Here is a 17,941-nt window from a genome sequence, read left to right on the forward strand (position 1 = left end):
GTTCTTCAAGTCTTCATGATTGTCATCAATATTTTTTGTGTATAAATGCATATTGGACCTACTGTCGGTGGGTTCCATGTGATAATGTCCCTGTAAAAATGTTGTCTGGCAAAAAAGTTGCCATAAAATGGTAGTTTTTTTTCAGGGACATTATCACACGGAACATGTGAGGGACACCCCCGCTACCCCTAAAACCTTTTTTTTCAAGTGGAGCGGGGGGACACAACTGCAACTGCCACTCCCCTTATAATGGTGATATGGTCACCATATATAATGCCGCCTTGACCTTTTCCTGGCGACCATATGTATGGTAACCATTTATATGGGGATAATATTACTGTATACCGAGTCCATGTTTCTTCATGGTGAGTGCATATATGCTTTGTGTCTAATGCATGCATGTATGTTATCTCAGTGTGAATTTGCCTTGGATAAGGGCGGTGTGGTCACCTTAATGAGTAACGTTTTTTCACCTGTGCAATATTGGGGTGGGGGAGGGTGTAGTGTGTGTGCGAAAAATGAGCTAAACAGCATGGTGCCGATGCACAGCCATGCACAGCCATGTTGGACATTCAGCTCCATTAACCCCTTAAGTGCCAGGCTATTATTGAAGTCTATGCAAAAAGGACGAGTATACTCGTCCGTGGAACTTTAAGGTAATGAAAGCCTACGTTTTCGTGGGCTCAGAAAGCTACCAAGAATACTTCAATGGTTTCAAGGTCACATAATGCTAACTGTGGAGAAGAGTTGTTGTATTGTCTGCTGAAGGACGAGCCAAAAAGGGAGTCTGAGCCTTTCAGGTGCAGTGATAAGGGGTGCTGGGAACGGAGGCAAGGGAGAGAAGATGGGTTTGTCCACTTTTCTAGCTGGATTTTTCTACTCTTTGCTCCCAATGCTTGCTGTCTGTTCAGCCGAGGGTATTGGTAACCATGAAGGGGTGGGGATTTTTCCCCATAAAGAGCTAAGGTATTCCTCAGGGAAATTATAGAGAATTGGAACCCGGGTGACAAAGTCTCACTGAGAAGGAGGACGCTCCGCTCCAGATCCCGTTAGCATGATTGTTCTCTCTGCCTACCTGCTCTGAGACTAAGTAGTGTTGTAGTGGCCGAGATGAAGATGTCTTCTGCAACTATTCTAAAGGTGATGCTCTTTTTCTATGTTTATGTATAATCTATTATGTTGCATGCGTTAGTTAGGTGTTTGTGTATTGGCTGTGAATAAAGGGCATGTAAAAAGCCATTTGGCCTCATTACAAGGCTGGCGCTAGCCGTGCCTGTAGTACAGGCACGGCTGCTGCCGGTATCCATTTTTTTCCGGCACCCATGAATGGGCAATTACCGGGCCATGCCGAGTTTGGCGGACCCGGTAACTGCCGATTCACGGTTGCCGGTAATAAGGGACTCCCCATCCCCATTCGGCCCCATAGGTCTCAATGGGAATGGGGAGGGTGGTAGCACTGGTACTGTTAATAACGGTACCGGTATTGCCATCAAGTTCTGCTTGCGGGTGCCGGTATGGCCACCTGGTCAGACCAGGTGGCTGCAAGGGCACCCTCGAGCAGAACTCGTAGTATGGTGGTATGGTAACAACGGTGCCAGTAGCGATACCGGCGCCGTTGTTGCCATACCACCATACTCGTAATGAGGCCCATTATCTTTTTGTTTTATAACAAACAGTCTATGTGTGGCTTAATGCCTCTCTGAGTCCGAGTATTTGCTGTTTAGTCTTGGCAAGAGGGGGCGGGAATCTGAGGCCCTTGTGCGCAGCCTTCAAAAAAGTAACACTTTTGGCGCTGTGAGCACAGTCTTTGTGCTGATATTGATGCCAAAGAAACCCTGCCAATTTAATAGATTTGAATAGTTGGATTCTGAGAGGCAATATTGGTGTTGTGTAGATTTGACTGGAAAGATTGGTGTTGTGCGGTACTGGTGATAGGGACGTGAAACATTCATTTGATATCACGAGTTCCCTGTTTAGGAAAAAAGGAAATTCCGCAGTCAGAGACTGTCCTGAAGTGACTATCCCAGGATGGACAAAAAGTACATATGATAAAGTGGCGCAAACCTGTGCGTGTGGTGCAGGTCCAAGTGAGACCTGGGATAATAGCATAGGAGAGGCGAGCCCAGTTGAAGTAGTGGGCTGCTGCAACACGTGCCGGTGAAAAAAGGGAAAGTGTTCAGCATTAGGCAGAAGAGGCTGGATACTGTTGCATGCTTTCCGGAAGGTGCATCAACAGACTGTGGAGCTGCAGGCAAGTGTGTTGAGATCGGAAGAAGAGCTAGCGGCAGAAAAGCAGATTGTTTTAATGCAGCAGCTTCAAATGAAGTTGTATCATGATAAGGCCGACAAATGCCAAGCGGTAGCTGAGCGAACTGCTGTAAGAGTTGCTCGATAAAATATCGAAAGAGAAGAGGGAGGGTGAATACCTGTAAGGTAGCGACCTTGATTGCCTCAGATGGGGTTGATTGGGACCCCGACCAATGAGACAGGGATGTATTTGACAGTACCAGCACAGAGAGTGGTTCAGAGCCAGAGGTAGCATCTGGTCGGACGGGGGTAACAGCTAAACCAGTGATGCGCAGGCGAGCTTGTCCTAATCCCAATAATCCCGGAGGGGGTTGGTGGATTTAACCACACTAGAGGATTATTCCCAGCAGGAGATTAGGTATATCATCAGCAGATTAAAACAGAGGGCTGGTGAATCTTTGTTAACCTGGATGGTCCGATTATTTGATGGAGGGGCGGCGGGTCTCCGGGTAGATGTCACGGACGCCACCAGGTTTCTGCCTTTGTCTCAGGAAACACATATTCAGGAGGTACTACATGTAGGTCCGGGATGATGATGGGGGAGAGGTGCAAACATCTTTATTACAGCTAGCAGCCCAAGGGTGTAAACGCAAGTACCCGATCGCATCAGATTGGTCTACCAAAGTGAAAAAGTGGTGCACCTTGAGAGAGGCCATACAAAAGGTGTGGGGGCATGCCATAAAAGAAGTGATTCATTTAGAGAACCCCCAACATATGGGAGTGGTAGCGTTATCACTTTCTGCTGGAAATTCCATAATTTGAACTGCTCCACATGCATATAAGAATGTTATTATGCCTGTTAGTGCAAATTACTGGTACAATGACGGATGAGGTGGTGGATGCCATTCAGAAATTGGCTGACCTAGGGGAATGGGAAAAGTCGGGGGACGGACCCCGAGAATGAGAGCGAGAGGGGCGGAGGGAAAGACGAACCCCTGGAAAGAGATTTGACAGCTGAGACTCGTGGGTATCTGGAAAGGATATGTTTTTAGCACTACTAAAAGATGAGGTGCCACGGGAGGACATTGATGGAATCGAGACACGGGACATGTACAAATTATACAAAAAATGAGGGCTGGAGAGGTACAAGCAGGTGAAACGGCACGAGGTGTAGAAACCTAGTAGGGATTTGGTACCCTACATGCCACCTGTGGAAGATGTGGATGAAGAGTCCCCGGGTGCGTCCCCACAATTCCAGCCGACCTATGCGGATTTGAGGAAATGGAGTCTAAATATGCACATTCTAAATACAAATGGGATTGTGGCCAAACTCCAGTGACAACTGTCCGAATTAAGGTTGATAGACGGCCTCATGTGAAAGTGAAATTATTTTGGCAATCAGGAAATATGCAAGAGGTCCATGGCTTAATTTATAGCGGGGCAGAGGCCTCATTTATACATGGGAATACTTTGAGATTTAATGGGTGGCATTTTAAAGTCTCCGGTTTGGGGGGAATGAGAGCCCTGCCGTGCAGACCAAAATCGATATGAAAATTGGCAGTTTGAAAAGGGATACCTATCAAGTCTTAGTTGTTCCGATACCTGAATATATTATTGGGTTTGATATTTTGGAGGCTCTAACTCTCGGGTTGGAAGGTAAACTCTATCAGTTCGGGGTGAGTGCCTTGACGTGTACCCCCGTTACTGTAGGGAAATTAAAGATGCCCCTGGTGCAGGTTCCATTAGCCAAAAAACAGGTATCCATGAAACAATATTGGATTCCGGGGGAGACAGGAGATTTCAGAAACCATTAAAGGATATGTGGAAACCGGTGTGTTACGTCCCGTAACCACAGCTTGGAACAATCTGGTCTGGCCTGTTGAAAAACCCAACGGAAGTTAACGGACGACTGTAGATTACCACAAGTTGAATAAATACACCTCTCCGTTAATACATGCATCCCAGATGCGGTTACTTTGATTGAGAATGTGCAGATGTTTGAGGGACCCTGGTATGCAGTGTTAGATTTTACCAATGCCTTTTTCACTGTACCAACTGCTGCAGAATGCCAGGAGCAATTTGCATTTTCATGGAACGGGAGGCAATATACGTTCCAACGTGGGGTGTATGCATAGTCCAACCATCTGTCATCAGCTGGTGGCAGAACATCTAGACAAAATCCTGTGCAAGCCAGATGCGCAAATTGTGTGTTACATTGATGACATTTTAATGCAGGGAAAAGATGAGCATAGCGTGCGAATGGAAGGATTACGTAAGGAAGGATGGGAAATTAATGAAGCTAAAACCCACGGTCCAGCAGAAACCGTGATCTTTTTGGGACTTCAGTGGCATAACAGACATTGCAAAATGGTGGTAAAAGCAAAACAAAAGATCCTCGAGTTTTCCGCCCCGATGAACAAAAAACAGGCCCAGCAGTTTGTCAGGTTGTTTGGATTTTGGAGACAACATATACTGTATTTGGGGCAGAATTTAGCACCCCTTTACTGAGTGACAGGCAAGAAATTTCAGTTTGAATGGGGCAAAGAGCAACAGAAAGCGTTTCTGTTGGCGGAAGGATACCATACAGAAAGTGCTTGATTTATGGCCCTTGAGGGAAGGGGAGATGGAGTTGAATGTGTCCGTACAAGATAGTATGCCAATTGGAGTTTGTGGAAAAAACAGGAAGGGTGTGCCTTTAGGATTTTGGAGTAGTAAATTGCCCAAGGCCGCTGACCAATACATTCCCTTTGAAAAACAGCTGTTAGCCTGCTGTTTATGTATAATCTATTATGTTGCATGCTTTAGTTAGGTGTTTGTGTATTGGCTGTGAATAAAGGGTCTGTAACGAGCCATTTTCTTTTTGTTTTATAACCAATAATCTATGTGTGGTTTTTTGCCTCTCTGAGTTCAAGTATTTGCTTTTTAGTCAAGACAGGAGGGGGCGGGAATCTGAGGCTACTGTGTGCAGCCCCAAAAGCAAAACAGAGGGGCAGTAGCTATGAATAACGTACTCATCAGCATGTCAACACTATGAACCGAGAGTCTTAGGGCCTCATTACATCTTTGCTGGTCTGTAAAAAATGGCAATAATTCTGGCACCAACTTTTTTTCCGGATCAGCAAAACACAAGTCTGCCGGTGGAGGCCACGGATCTCCCGGCAGGCCTGACATGTTGACAGATCAGGACCCCACCAGCAGATAAATGACTGAATCACTGGCACCAGTAACGCCGGTGCTGGTGATTCAGTAAATCCGTTCCCATCTAGTCCTATAGGACTCCATGGGATTGGAAAGTCACTGGCGCTTTGTAATACCGGGATTTCGGGCGGTGGAGACAGTAAGTGGAGTTTGGAATTACCAGCAGGGTACCAGTAAACCTGTAATGAGGGCCCCAGTCTTGATTACAGCTGATACATATACACATTTCCTTTAAAAAAGTTAAAATAATCAAAGCCATCACAATAAATTCCATATTTTGTATAATCTTGCAAATGTACTTTGGCACAATAACAGGTAGTGACAAACTCGAGAGAGAGGGTTCCTGGATGAATTGGCGTTCATCCCAGAACTCTCTATTCTTGGTCTATGAGGTGACCCTCACCATAGGAGCTTTGCCAATTCATTGAATTACCTGTTATGCTGGTAAAGATATCCATAACAGGCGAGGTTAAGAATTCTTACCACAAACGTAAAAAGGATCCTCCACCGTACTTATTGGTGATTCGCTGGGTAACCCCTTGCTTTTCATTGGAATTGTTCTGCCGGAGAGTGGCTAGTGTCAGAATGGGAATGACTCAAAAAGAACCTACAAATATATGGGTTGGGACATATGAAAAACCCAGCCTTATCAGGGCGCCTCATGTTCTCTCATAGGTTGGAGGATGTATTTTGCATTGATAATGAACTCACATTTCACCACTTAAATGTTATTCCCTGAGCTATAGAGACCTACATTAAAGTAATTGTGACTCAGCTTGCAGCACCTTATCCAGAAGCACTTCTCCAAGAGACCAGTGATTAAATGGTCATAGTCGCTAAACAAACATTGTGTGGTGATTACTTAGAAGAGATGTAAACAACACGTGCCCTCGTGTCAGTGGTCCTACAACCGTTGTAGTTAAATAATCCAGGACTGAGTTTGTTTAGGTTTGAGCTTCAGAGTTAGGTGGGGATGTACAGGCCTTCGCAAGACCGAAGAAAAAAAAATGAAGGAATGGGAGGGAGGGCGATGGGCAAAGAGGAAGGGGGGGTGCATAGATGGAGACTAGGAAGTACGGTTTGCCCGAAGCATGATTAGGCTCAGGATGTGATAAGAGTTGCTTTTCATTAGTGAGGGATAAGATGGGCAAATGAAAGAGGTTCTCCCTGGCCTTTTTATATTTCTTAAATAAATTCTTCTCAAATCAGCCTCCAGAGAGTTATAACTGCTAAGGCATTAGGGGTTTTCAGCTTCAAATTCTAAGAACTCTAGAAAATCTGCTGGTAAGTGTCAAGTATTTTCTTTTATTGTCAACACTTATATGGACATTTAAAACATATCTCAATAGATAGCTTGTGAAATGAATATTTGCTTCTCCACTTGTAGGGCTGCTTCCCAAAATGCACACTTTTAAGCAGAGTGTGATCCACCTTAACAATGTTTTATACATAGATCACTGATTTTGAGCTTCCTTGGAACAAAGGGGATGTGTGATTAGTTTGAAATAGCTCATCAACTAAAATGAAGAGGTAGCCTTTAATTGCAAAAATAAAACTTGCAGAACTGTGGCAATGGTTAGAAATTAGCAGAACTATTAACAATAACAATAATTAGCACCAGGCGAGGGTCAATCAGTTTGCAACAAGCAATCTGATTGGCCCTCACCAGGTCCTTACCAACCCGACAAGGCATTGGTCGCTGTCGGGTCCCTCGATGTTCCAGCCACCATGGACTTTTTGTAGTCCCTTCTCCTGTTCCATGGTGGTCATCTTTGTTTTCTTTTTTTTCTCTCCTATTTTTAATGGCTACCATGGAAAGGGAGAAGGGACTACATGCAGTCCCTTCTCCCTATTCCATCGCAGCCATCTTGTTTTGTTACTTTTTTAGATGGCCGCCATGGAAAGGGAGAAAGGACCACATATCCCATTCCATTGTGGCAATCTTATTCTCTTTTTTTTCAGTTGCAAAATACTGTAGCATTTCACAACTGAGAAAATGCACTATTAGTAACCTGGTTTAAGAGACTGGGGTACTTATAGCAATAGGCCCCTCCTTGGGCCTGTAAGTATGGGCCCCGGGACATTACCTGAAGCAGTATTGACCACCCACCCCCACAACTCAGGGCTTATTGCTTAAATAAAAGTAGTGCTATCCAGTACCCATTAGTCTCTTCTCATATCAACGTGTCTGTATAATGAGAAAAGAAGGCACAGAGTGGAGAAAGCTAGGTGGTGACATTGAGTCATATAGGCAGATCATTTAAGGTGAAAAACAGGTAGAATAAGAGACTGTGGCTTGAAGGGAAGATAGAGTGGGAATGAGAAGCGGGGACATGTAGAAGGGGATATAGGTAGAATATAGAGAATGAAAAATGAGACAATTAACAGTGAATAAGAGAGTGGACGTGGAAAGGGGGCTAGTGAGGAGGGTGGGGAGATAACACGGAAGAACTGGGAAACAAAATGAGAGTCTGTGCAATTGAAGGAGATAGAGAAGGACAGACAATAAGACGCGAGAGCAGGAAAGTATAGATGTCAACTAGATCCACAAATAAATGCAGCCCATCCAGATCTATATTTTCACTTGCATTCTCGACTTGTAGGGTTGAATTTGGAGAAGAAAAGCGCCAACATTTTAAAGATAAAACCTGGACTAGATGGTCTAAAACTATCAGATATGCATTTATTGTGTGAACTCTGGGATAGAGGGTGGTGGGTAGAATAGAAAACAATGAGAACGGAAGTGATATACAACAATAGAAAAAAAAGTAATGGGATTGAAAGTTTTATTGAGGAGAAAATGAGAGATACAAGAGAAGAGACCAGCGTAATCAGGCAGAAGATGTAAAAGAGACAAATAGAGGTACCACAGGCATGTAGAGACAGAAAGGAGGGCAAAGATCAATAAAAATAGGTGGAGAAGGGGGAGATATAGAGTAGCGGAAACAAAGGCCAGGCAAAGGTAAACCCAGCTAGACAGAAAGAGACACTGATATGTCGCTAGGAAGGATAGAGAAAGCTATGCAGAGTAAGATGCAGAGAATAATCATGGGGGATAGAGGGCGGTGAGGGGTAAGAGACACATTAGGACAGGGGTTCCGATTGTGATACGTGGTAACAGATGGACTGATGGATAAGAGACCAATGAAGAAAGGAATGCAGGTTTTGGTGACAGGAAATATAAGTGTGAAGGGTCAGAATTCTATGAGGAGATTGAATTCAGGCACTGTTCAGGATTAATTGAGGTGAGAGATCAGAGACCCACAAGGAGGGGGGGGGGGCGTTGGAGGGACTACTCTGCCTCTTCATGTCTGAGTGAAATTAACCTTGGTTACTACTGTTCTAGGCACCAGTTGTAGGGTATAAGAAGCAGCATTGCTGTCTCTGTCAGGAAGCTTGGCGGGGCGAGGATGCCTGCTCTAGCAGGGAGGGGCCCAGAGCACTTTATCATGATCAGCCCCTCTGTCAAAGGTTGTGGATGGTCTCTCACTTCAAGTATGGATCATTCCGGGATAAGGTCCCTCTCCACATGTCAGGTTCATCCTTTAGATGTGAACCCACAGATCCACAGTGCACCAGCAGCTTCCTGAGGGGAAATAGTATAACTCCCAGGACGGAGGTGGTAGCCCCTGGATATGGAAAACCCTCAGGAAGCAGCAACCATCAGGACCCTACGGAGAGGCAACTACAAGAGGGTATAAGTGTCACTAGTTGAATGACTTATGGAATCTACTGGCATAAGAACTAAAGAGTTCATGTTTTATGTCTTATAGATGCCAGGAACAGAAGAGGTTGAAGTCCAAGCTAATGCAGCCATCCCCGATGGCATGAGGACACAACAAGCTGCACAACAATCCAGGTAGAGTTCCAGGTAAGAGTTCCAGGTAGAAGAGTTGTCCAGATATTCCAAAAGCCGAGGGAGGGTCCTCAGGCAGTTCTGAGGATCATTGAAGTATATCCAAAGTATTCAGAAAGGGTGGGTATGCAGGGAATCAGGAATGCAGGATTCAGCGGAGAGAAGGAGAAGGGAGCATAAAGTAAAACCAGGCGTCCTTAGCGGGTCCCGCGAGCAGACCAGGATGCTAACAACGGGCCCATCATTAACGGGCCCGTTGTTACATCCTCCCGATTCCCATTAAGCCCTATGGGGGCTCAATGGGAATGGGGATGTACTGGGTCCAGGTTCCTTGAATGGGGAAATACCGGGCCCTCCAAGGTCAAAATGGCCCAGTATTTCCCCTCTCAGGGAACCCGGAACCGGTACCCGCTACCCGGTATGGGGGTAGCCATGCCGCTAAAAGCAGCATGTCTACCTCCATACTTGTAATGAGGCCCTAAATCTCTCCCACAATTAACAATATAGAATCTGCTTGCTTTCACCAATAAAGCTACAGACATAGGTGTTCATTTTCCAAGTTCTGTGGAGTTGGAAAAGTGGCAGGAAAATGATTTGATTGTAGCTTTATTTTCCCCGTCCAAATTTGAAGCCTACAAGCTCCAAAATGCTAATTAATGAGAACTTGCAAAACATCCCATACAGACAAAAAGTGAAATGAAATGCATAACAAAGTCATTGTTTCACATGGCTTGTTTTGTTCCCCCATCCTTTCTAATCACCAAATAATCACACTTAATCATCTTATTAAAAGCATATATAATTTAAAGAAAAAGTAACTTTTCCTATCACTAATCCTATATTTTAAATGATCTGCATCTGAGACATGTTAAAAAGATAAGGCTTCACTGGCAGCACCTGTGCATCCCTGACTGACTTCGAGGGCAGAAAGGCAGAGTGAGGGTGCCCCATGGGTATTTGTCAATTGTCCGACTGTTAAATCCACCTCTGATTGCACTTTGCAGGAAATATTTTGTTACCCTTTTTTACGTTTAACAAATGTGCACCGTTTATACTTTGCCATAAACATTAAGAAATGCTCTTTTCTCGTGTTATTTTCAAGGTTTCATGATCAATCTTCTGAGAGCCAAATGTTTATTGGGGGAAGTGGGCCTCCAGTTACGCACCTCTTCCCCCACATCACTGGTGGGATCCCACAGTAAATAACTTCCATTTCTGGTACTGCCTACAAACATTGTTAATGGTTACTCCAATAGTATGATGTTATTAAGGCAGTACTCATCTGGCCATTTCATGAAGTGTTCTGGCCAGACAGGCTAGGCTTCCACGCAGACAAAGATGCATAGATGTATACTATTTAGGTCAGAACCCCACTGGTAAGTAGGCATGAGAAGATAATGTGAAGTTGGTCCATACTTGCCATCCTAACCTTGATATGTTCAGGTAGGTTCTTGTTGGACCAACTCAGTGAGGTGCAGTTTGAGTCCCTAGGCATTGCAAACAAGGCTCCCACATCAGGGTATATATACTTTCACTTAGAGAGATAAACTGAACCCAACACTCATTGGCCAAGCCAACCGTTTGGGCTTTTGAATACACATGGGAAAGGTATTTGCCAGGCACTGCCATAAGGGTACCACCTGGCAGTAAGGTGGGAACATCTAGAAAATGGTGTGAGTATCTAGGCATATGATGTCATTGTCTGGGAAATGCCTGTGTAATACTTACACACGTCAAAATGGTTGGCTTTGCGATTGCTTGTTTTAGAATTCCAGTGCAAGGAACAAATGTGACGTCACCATGTTGCTTTTAAATCTACTGGCTGAAAGCACACCATAATAAGAGATTTTTTATTACAACAGGAGCTCATTTACAGACGCACTTACGTCATTCAATACTGAAAAGAATGCTTAGATATAACACAAGCAGGCCCAATACAGGACAAAGTTTGATGTTACTTTGTGAGAGAGCTAGCTCAAAGAGTACCCAAGAGAGTATGTTTCAGAAGGACGGGACAGGTAGTTGGTCGGAATACCATAGGGATTAACATGGCAATTGAAGAGTAAACAACCAAATGCATCCATTGAATGTGTGTCCCTCGTAACATCTTTTGTCCATCCTATCTGTAGTCCAATGAAATTGTTCTGGCTTACACCTAATAGCCTAATTCAAAGCCTTCTACCAAATCACTTTTTGATTTTACTACACTCTGCCCTCCAGAATTACATTTTTCTTACTACCAACCTTATTCTTTCACTTATACTCAAGTAGTTCACGCAGCAGAATAGTTACTTGGAATGGAATTTGTCAGGGCCCTCAGTCTGATGAATGCAAGTCTCTGAATCAACCTTAACCACTGGCATTGCTTCGGTCAGGCTTCCATACTGTTATTTACAAATCAGCCTCGGCCTCCCTGTGACTAATGTGAGCAGCCCTGCCCAAACTGCTGTACCAAATGCTTCAAAATGCTTGCAGCATCTTGTGTTCCAGTGAATGTAATTTGTCAGGGTCCGCAGCCGTTTATGCACCTGGTGTAGAAACTTGTGTCTAAGCATCATCACCTGGCATTTATTGTTTTCTACAGTTAACCATCTCATTCAGCATAATTGGAACAACAGATATATTCCCACACATTTAAACCTACATTACATTTCAGAAATCAACTTGATAGGTTTGAAACAATAGCTACCTTATACATGAGAGGTTTGAAAAATAAATAAGATTAAAAGTGCAGTTAAATAAACAAGACCGGATCTTGCTGGACAGTTGTAGGCTGACTTGTCAAGGAAGTGTGCAGCCTTACTTAGAGATGTGAATGGCCCTCCCTATCCCTGTTAATTTCTGCTTTCATGGCTGTGGGGTATAAATCATTGTCCAGGGAAAACAAACCAATCCTGACCGGGCTGCCTGCAGTGCACCTCCTCAGAATGCTAATCGTAAAATCTCTGCTGCCTGTTTTTACCCCCGTAATCCTCCCCCTTACCCTCCAAGTCCTAGTCTTTTTTATTGTGCATAAAAATACATTCAGCCTTGTGAAAAAAAAAGAAACGAGGGAGAAAAGGCACCACCACTGACAATGCCTCCTTACTAGGGGATCTAGGGGTTGGCCTTGGGGGAGCCGGGCCCCTCTGCTGGAGCCGGGCCTGTCGTGGAACTCAATGTATTGACCCTAGAAGTGAATATTGCCCCATGTCAAAGGCGGGAGCTTAGACTATGAGCTATCCACCTGGAACGCGCCTGCTCTCTGTCTCCTACTGCCTGTGTGGCACCTGTTCTGTGTAAATGAAGGTCATACTGTGGCGGACCGGGAACTACTGGCTCCGCCTGCATGAGAAAGGTTGCACACGAAGAAAGAAGTTCAGATGGTGTCTTGTTAATGAGCAACTGCAGACCGTAAAAAACTCCACATACCTAGGTATGTGGATCAGTGCCAGCAGAAATGACGCACCATGGGTTGAAGTTGTGAAAAGTAAGTACCGGCAGATGGCATGCCAAGCGCTGTTGATCAACAAAAAAAATTGGAAATTCTCACTAAAACCAACTATTACGTTTTTCCAACAAAAAGTTGTTCCAGCCATAATCTATGGTGGAGAAAACGCTTTTGGCTGCACAAGTGACTTGTGGAACTCACTTGAAAATATATTCTGGACACGAGTTCTACAGCTCCCTAAGGGCACCTCGGCGGTCTGCCTATGATACGAACTGGGCCTTATCTCAATTCAGGCAAGAGTTACCTGGAACTTACTGAGCCTGTTCAGAAAAATGATGACGAAAGATCCAGTGTCCCAATTCCAAATACTACACAAGCCCGACAGTGACAAAGTATATACCAACATCTTCAAATGGAATCTCCTCTGCCAAGCACTTCTAAAAGAGTATGACATCTCCCTCCTAACGCTAATAGAGAATCCTGAGCTGGCAAAGACCAAAATCTGGAGAGCAGACTGGATTAACACCTGCGATCTAAGAGCAAAATCAAAATTAATGCAGGAGGTCCCAGGAGAAGCCAAAGCGTATGGACAGAGACATACCTATCTAACTCTCCTTCCGGACCAACACGCAAGATCCCTGTACATGCGCTTCAGACTAAACATGCTAGAAACGAAAGAGCGACTGGGAAGCTGCTGACACTGATCTTACATGCAGATTTTGCAACAAGACTAAGGAGACCTTAAAACATCTGATGATGTTTTGTCAAGCATTTCAACAGCAAAGAGAAATTTACCTTGGGGCAATGATCAACGAGCATTACTTTATGTCTGGTGAAGATTGGTGGAAAGTATTCTTAGAGGGGCTTAATAGAGCAGTTCTATTCGCACTAATAAACTTTCTTCGTGTGCTAAAAGGCCGTCTGGACGAACAAAAAGTAAACGTGGGTATAAATAAAGATGAGAAGCCTAATGCAGCTGTCATTGGACCTATTACATAAATATGACATGTTGGCTACGACTGTTAAGATGAGGAGGAGGGAGGGAGGGAAACAAAAATGTTATTTTGATGTATCTCTTTTTTTAAAGGTTTGAATAAACCAATAAAAATAAAAAATAAAAATGTTAAAAAAAGAAAGTTGGCACCGTGCATACCACTCCTGCTCTGCACATCACTACGTTGTAAGGAAAATCACTTTTCTTGTTAATGCTGCTGCCTTCAAAACATCTTGCTCTCCTACTGTGCTTCTACACCACACCCGTGACATTCATGTTAAGAATATATAAGTAGCTCTGTCGCTTAGGTGTCTGGGCCTACAAGTACTTATACTGAAATATATGAAGACTTCTGCCAAAGATACAAAAAAAGACCCCACTGTTCCCATTAAGGTGTAATTCTGGAGAGAAGGGGCAATGAGTTTTTCGAGGTATTGGGCTCATTCCAATCTACAGTTGATTTTCCAAGAGGGAGCCCAATGTATGATTAACCACTGAGAGCAAACACACATCTTCTCATTAAAGGTGGGTCCTTGGAAAGGAGGCCAATGAATGAATGGTTATGGAATTGACGAGCCATTGCAGACAGTGAAGTGCTCCCCAGGAAGAGGCCAAGTACTAAATATTTTCAGAACTTTCTACCCCTCAAGAATCAAGTGGTTGATTCCTAGAAGTGTTGTCTGGATGCTATAGTGGCTTATGGCATGAGACCACGGTTGCTCTCTTGGGTTTGTAACCTGCCTTTCACTACTCTCCCTCAAGGGTGTTGCTAGGTCTGGAAAAGATCCGGGGGTCTGCCATTGTCAGGACTGACGGGACTCTGGGCCATGAATGTCATTTAGGGGTTGCCAGAGGTCGCAAATGCGACCTCTGTGGTCTCCCTTGTGACCTCTGTGGTCTCCCTTGCGACCTCTAAAAAAAAACTAAAATAAAATGTTTTTTTTTGTTGTAATGCGAGCTCCTGGGCTGTGGCCAGCACCATGTGGCTTTTTTACTTCTGGAGTGGCCGGCTTTCTTGTTCAGGCCCCTTAAAAAAAAAGAAGAAAAATAAGAACAGGAGTGCCATAAGTCTAACACTTTTAGCACTGACCCTAAATAAGAAAGAATAGGAATACCAAATAATGTATCTTTCTGGAATTCTATACAATAACTGCTAGACTCATTAAAGGTTTATTTCAGGCACACTTCATGGGGTGAGTCACTGATTTAGTCTGTTCTTAAAGGCTTCAACTCAGCCTTTCATCCTTCTGAGGTCGATAAATGAGTGCCAACACAGGTTGGGTGATATTGGGTGTATATTTTTTCTATATAAAGCGCTTAAGCGTAAGTGCTTTATAATAACACATCATTATCATTTGGTCATTCACAGTAATTTGGTAACATGGGCCTATACAAACTGATCTTAACGATACGTATGGCGATCCATTCTTGTATGAAATGTACATCACATTATAGTGATATCGTAACCATATTTTTCGTAGTGTACAATGCTATGTGATGCCACTTCCTGTTTTGTCAATGGGAGAAAGGTTGTGTTCCATCCTCGCGATATCACTTCGGGGTGGGGTCAAATGACATTACTTCTTATGATGTCATCATTAGTCAAGGGTCGTGTGATGTCACTTCTGCTACCCCTGGCATTTTGTTGAAATTACGTCCCTGCTCGGGGCTAGATAGCCTTTTGATTGTAGACCCTGAGCTTCTATCGGGGCTACAACCAAAAGACCCGGCGCTATAACCCCCTCATGTCTCCCCCACCCCCCAGCAACGCCTCTGCTCTCCCCCGCACTGAATTTCCCTACTTGAGAGAATGCTGAGCTAAGAAGAGATGGAGAATGGGTTCCAGTGTAGTAACTTTGGTGAACATGGTGGGAGACATGACATCTAAAGGAAAGGGGCCACTGCCAAGTGAGGGGGACAAAATGGTGTTCCACAAAAGTTGGGTGGCGGCAAACACACTTGCCCCCTCCTAAAATTCCGCCCATGAATGAATTCTGCAGATCCTTGCAAATGTTTAAGTCTGCAGGTGCAAGGCCCAGCACGAGAGCTCCCATGCAAGGCCCGCGCACGCGGCAATCGGGCTGTTCTGTTCCCTCTGCGTACTCTGGCTGCCCCCAGACCTCAGCATAAAGCTGTAACAGCAATCCTGCTCGCAGGCCCCCCAGAGACCAAGTAGCAAGTGTGAACTACTTACCCAATTAATGACCATTTCCATTATGTGCCTACATTTAATTAAGCAGCAATCAGCGGCCGGAAACAGGCCCAGTGTACTCAGGCAGTCAGGCGAGGCCTCATCTCCCCGCAGGCTGACAATGCTCCCTTGGTGCTGCCGGGGCAGTGACCGTGCCATTAATCGCTGACTGGGGTCACGCTGGAGAAACCCTGGCTGGCCACGGCACGGGCGCCAGGATCTGCGCGAGTCTGTCTTTTCCCCATTCATCTGCTTCGTTAACGACGCTCCTTTGGCTCCGCTCTGTTCGGATGCATTGTGCACGCGTGCACGCATGCTATTTTAAAATCCAGGCAGTGCCTCCAAAATAGACCTAACACTTCTTGTCAAAAATCACTGCATTCACCTTGATCCATGCACTTAGTAGGCTGTTCAACATTTGCATATACTCGTTTACTGTAGTGTTTAATAATATATTATTGACCTGTTTTAAAGCACTCTGAATGTCTGTCACATTCGGGGTCTGACAACGTTGTTTGCTCAGGACCAAACAATCTGATCAAGTAGAAAAGCCGTGTCAAGAACGTAGGTCTTGTGTTCGGTGGTAGAAAGATATTGAACCTGGCACCAGGAATAACACAATATATAATAACCATTTTTAACAAAAATCCTCCCCTTAACTGTTTCACCAGCACGACACAAAGACACATATCTATCACCAGTACCCACACCGGAGTCATTTCATCGAAACCCAATGGGTGGTACAAATGATACCGCACCCACCCTTTGCCATTCTCATTTTAATCTCTGGAAGTGATATCACTTGAGGTTTGACCCCGGTGATGTCACTGGAAGTAATATCGCATTTCTCTTTGCCACTATGACAAAATGATAAGAGTCAAAATGAAAGTGGATATACATTTCCGGTAACTGGTAAAAATAATAGATAACTAGTAATAGATAACTACAATAGCCCTTTGAAGAACATAGAGACTTCAGTTATGAACCATATTTGATCTTTTTTAATTTGCCACTAAACACCAGGAGACTGCTCAGTTTTCCTAACTGTGGTCATCATCCCAAGCGCCAGTGGGGTTCACAGTGTGTCAGGTGGGTGCCTTCGACTAGCCGAATTTAACGCTTCGAGTGGTTTAGGAATAGCTTCCAGCATAGGGCCGCTCAGCCTGTTTCTGGAAGATTCTCCTTATGGTCCGGCCACACGGATGTCAACTACATATTCTCCACATGCATGTGTTAACATCTGGGAAGGCACACTTTGTGGGTTAGTCAGTGTGCTTGTGTGGGGAAGCCTTGATTTTCTTCAACCGTACAGGCCTTTTACACGCTGGAGAGACACCTTCCATCCATTTCCAGGCACATCTGTGCCCACACTGTGAAGAATCAACTTCCTGGCCACCAGTGGTCCAGGGATGAATATTGGTTTCAAAACCATCAAGCAGCCCCACACCTCTAGTACACCAGAAGAGATCCGAACAGATTGGAAACACAAGTCAATTATAAACTCCTTGTCCAATTTTGGTAACGTGGACGGAACTGCAGGCTTGGAATGGCAGGCTTATCTCTGCAAGGCTGTTTATCATTGGTTAGTTGCAACACAGCGAACATACAATTATTACCCAATGATAAAAGGGACTGTCCAGTCAAGGTTGTATACAAATATATACCTTATTATGATCACAACAGAGGGTTCTAGCACAGTACACAATACAACCCACCCTGTAAATGAATGCAGAGAACACACAGTTTCAAGAAGGCAAGGGGATCCACTCTGAATACTGACAAGAGGGTAGTCGGTAAAGTAATGAATCTTAATCGTTCAAGAATACTTTGTTTTAACACAAGGGGAGCAATGGGTTGTAGAATGTCACTAGGGGCCTTCGAAGAAGGGCCAGGTGGACATAACTACAATGGACCGTGTTCTTGTAGAAGCTTTTGGTGCTCGACAGGGTCGAGTCAGTTTCATGACGCTTTGCAGCATCTGCGACAAAGTTCAAGATGGGAGACAGATACAGGTATCAGGAGGCA

Source organism: Ambystoma mexicanum, chromosome 2p (assembly GCF_040938575.1).
Source record: "Ambystoma mexicanum isolate Mex_15411 chromosome 2p, UKY_AmexF1_1, whole genome shotgun sequence".
NCBI classification, from domain to species: Eukaryota; Metazoa; Chordata; class Amphibia; order Caudata; family Ambystomatidae; genus Ambystoma; species Ambystoma mexicanum.